Here is a 3,824-nt window from a genome sequence, read left to right on the forward strand (position 1 = left end):
TAGGAGCTTCAGTTGTAGTTGTTGAAGTAGGTGCTGCAGTTGTAGTGGTTGTAAGAGCTACAGTTGTAGTAGGAGCTACAGTTATTGTCATAGGAGCTACAGTTGTTGTAGTAGGAGCTACAGTTATTGTTATAGGAGCTACAGTTGTTGTCGTAGGAGCTGCAGTTGTCGTAGGAGCTGCAGTTGTCGTAGGAGCTGCAGTTGTCGTAGGAGCTGCAGTTGTCGTAGGAGCTTCAGTTGTGTTAACTGCAGTTGTGGTCGGAACTCCATGGATATTCCAGCATAGAAACACTGTGGTTTATGAGATGAATGGTTAATATGTTTATTGCGCACACTATCAACATTTCCAAGATTTCCCTTCATCAGCATGGTGCAGTTTTTGACATCTTTATTATATACAATATACAATTATAATTTATAGCTACATAAATTAAATACGGAAATTATTCCCTTGATTGGTAATAATATTACCTATAATACCTTATTGAGATTACCACACTTGGGTTGTATATTTTTGTTGTTGAAAAGTTGATACATTTTTCATTGCAGTAGTGTGGTAATATAATTCAAGTAATAGAGGTTACAGCAGTGTGATAATATTTACCGCTTACAATTGAGTCATTTTCCTTTTTATATTTTGAAATGTATTTAATCGAGGTGAGACATTTGACATTAGACTAGGCAAAATGTAAAATTGCCCCCATGAAATGTAAAAATAAACATATTTAGAAAAAAATCATAAGCATTGTAACATCATATGCAAAGAATATGTACATAATTGCTCATTATTGTAATTGCATGATCTACATGTACATGGTCTATTTTGTCACCATCTTGCCTTTTTGGTTGTTAATATTTTGATTCAGGATTAATACACGAGTTGGCATGAAGTTAGCAAATAGTAAAAAATGAGTTAGAAACATGATCACGGAATGAAATTCAGTGTACTACATACCCATGGTAAAAAATGTAGCTGTCAGTTTCTGTGTCTTCATTTTGGACTCAGTTGATGCAGTTGTTTTCTGAATAGAAAGAAAAATATATACATTTTATTGACAGGTCATAAACCACTATTAATGTGCAGCGGTGGACATCAACTTAATCTGCAACTTGTTAAGCGAATTAATGCGACTCATTTAGGTGTGCCAGATCAAGAGGTGTGAATAATTATTAATTCAAGACATCTCTGTGAATAAAAGTAGCTTGTGAAGAATAATGTTAAAAATAAGGAAACAAAATGTGAAAACTTTTGCAAGGGTGTGAATAACTTCACAACAGTCACTATAACTGCTGTGAACATGGATTTATATACTTTAGTGAAATTACACAGTAAAATCCAGATTAGCATTGCATTTTTTCCCATAACAAATCAGCCTATTACCTCATCCCACCAATCATGTTACTTCATAAAAGAGGAATGGGCATTTCAAATTTGCAAATGGTCTGCCAGCGACCAGCAATTCACACATATTCTGTGAAAGTAATCGGCGTAGTTCATCAAAAGTGGATGTTTTTTCAAATATAAAACATAATACATGAAATAGTAAAATCCACATTAGCGTTGCAATGTTTCAGGAGAAATCCGCATTTGCTGCTTAAAAAACACAAGTATTTAAACTTGGCTATCAAAAGTTGACCAATCCATTTTCTATATTCTTAAAAAGATGAGAAAAATAGGAAACCTGCACACTGCTCTTGCTAATATCACTGCTCTATTAAGCTTCACATATAGGCCTCAAGCATTAAACACGTTGAACGGATGTGGCTGGAGCAATGTCTACATAAGTGTGCAAAATAAAAACACTCACAAAATCCTGGAGTATAAGGAAAACAAGCATATGTTACAAATATTTAAATTTTTTATTTAACCTTCATTTAACTAGGCAAGTCAGTTAAGAACAAATTCTTACTTACAATGACAGCCTAGGAACATTGGGTTAACTGCCTTGTTCAGGGGCAGAACAACAGATTTTTACCTTCTCAGCTCAGGGATTCAATCTAGCAACCTTTTGGTTACTGGCCCAATATTCTAACCACTAGGCTACCTGACACCCTTATAATATAACAATGTGCATTTCATAAGTATTCTAATAATTATAATAAAGTGTGTACATAAAACGTTTTAAACAAGACTGTGAAACCACAATGAGGACATTGACCTATCAAGGAAGTTGTCATAAATCATTGGGTACTGTACAACAAAAAACGTCAGAGTGATCTGAAGTGGCGGCATTAACTCATGTTCACATTTACAGAACATGCATGGGCATTTCATCATTAAGACCAGGCTGTAACACAACAAAATGTGGAATAAATCAAGAAGTATGAATACTTTCTGAAGGCACTGTAAATCATGTAACATCATGTAAATCATGTAAATTTAAAGTTTTCAAATGGTCTGCCAGCAATTAACTACATGTTCCTATACATATTCTGTGACAGCTTAGTAGTTAATCAAAAGTGTATGGGTGTTTACATATAACGTGTACATAATAACCATAATCTTCATAGTTTCAATGTTTTTGCTTTACATTATCAATTTTGGATTTTGATCTTTTCTTATAAGACCATTTTACCTTGTTATATTTGTATGTATTTATGTATTTGTGTATTTATGTATTTGTGTATTATGTATTTGTGCTGTGTGCAATTTATTTGAAAAAAATGTATCAAATATTTTGCATTTATATATTCCATTATACAGTAAAGGTTATTACTTACCTACAGCAAACACCTCAATGCCAGCCACCTATTTCTGTAATTTCTCCAAATATCAATTGAGGAAGGTCTTGGTTAATGACAATAAACAATCACAATATCTAGCTTATATCAACTCTAAAATCTCATTATCTGTCTAGTTCTGTTAACCATTTCAAGCTTACAATTGAACTGTTCCTGTGTATACTGTCATGCCAATGTATTCCTAGCTTGTATTTATATTACTATAGGGCTGGTTTGATGCCAAATAGTCTGTCTTTCAGGTGACGTAATATTTTGGGAGGCACCCAAGATAATAAGATAAAGGTGACGAAAAAGGGAGGGACAGAGGAATGCAAGTGCGATGTTCTTAGCTTAATAATGTTTTCGTTTTCCCCCAGGTACTGACGTGGTATAGAAAACTGGTTAGGTGTTCGGGACAAAAAATTTGGGATGGACAATTTTTTTTTTAAATAGGGAGGGGCAAAGAATCTGTTTGAGAGTATAATAACAGTTATGTACTGACCTTAATTTATTGTACACTGTTTAGGTGACAAATACATTTTGTAAAAGATTTTCTGTAGCTAGAAACTTGCTTAATTGTGCTTAATTGGCGGGGCTCCCTGCCTGTGCCATTAAACCCCTACAACTCATCCAGAACGCCGCAGCCCGTCTGGTGTTCAACCTTCCCAAGTTCTCTCACATCACCCCGCTCCTCCGCACACTCCACTGGCTTCCAGTTGAAGCTCGCATCTGTTACAAGACCATGTTGCTTGCCTACGGAGCTGTGAGGGGAACGGCACCTCCGTACCTTCAGGCTCTGATCAGTCCCTACACCCAAACAAGGGCACTGCGTTCATCCACCTCTGGCCTGCTCGACTCCCTACCTCTGCGGAAGCACAGTTCCCGCTCAGCCCAGTCAAAACTGTTCGCTGCTCTGGCACCCCAATGGTGGAACAAGCTCCCTCACGACGCCAGGACAGCGGAGTCAATCACCACCTTCAGGAGACACCTGAAACCCCACCTCTTTAAGGAATACCTGGGATAGGATTAAGTAATCCTTCTACCCCCCCCCCCCAAAAAAAAGATATAGATGTACTATTGTAAGTGGTTGTTCCACTGGATAT

At 36.5% G+C, this 3,824-nt stretch overlaps 1 long non-coding RNA gene across 1 annotated transcript; it reads right to left on the minus strand.

Annotated features, from left to right (window-relative positions):
• Nucleotides 1-511: 511 nt before the first annotated feature.
• LOC115173672 (uncharacterized) lies at nt 512-3,336 on the minus strand. Its single transcript, XR_003871648.1, has 2 exons — nt 2,722-3,336; nt 512-1,022 (listed from the first exon to the last, which is right to left on the minus strand). It is a non-coding gene; the product is annotated as an uncharacterized LOC115173672 (long non-coding RNA).
• Nucleotides 3,337-3,824: the final 488 nt, after the last annotated feature.

This window comes from Salmo trutta, chromosome 34 (genome assembly GCF_901001165.1).
Source record: "Salmo trutta chromosome 34, fSalTru1.1, whole genome shotgun sequence".
Classification (NCBI taxonomy): Eukaryota; Metazoa; Chordata; class Actinopteri; order Salmoniformes; family Salmonidae; genus Salmo; species Salmo trutta.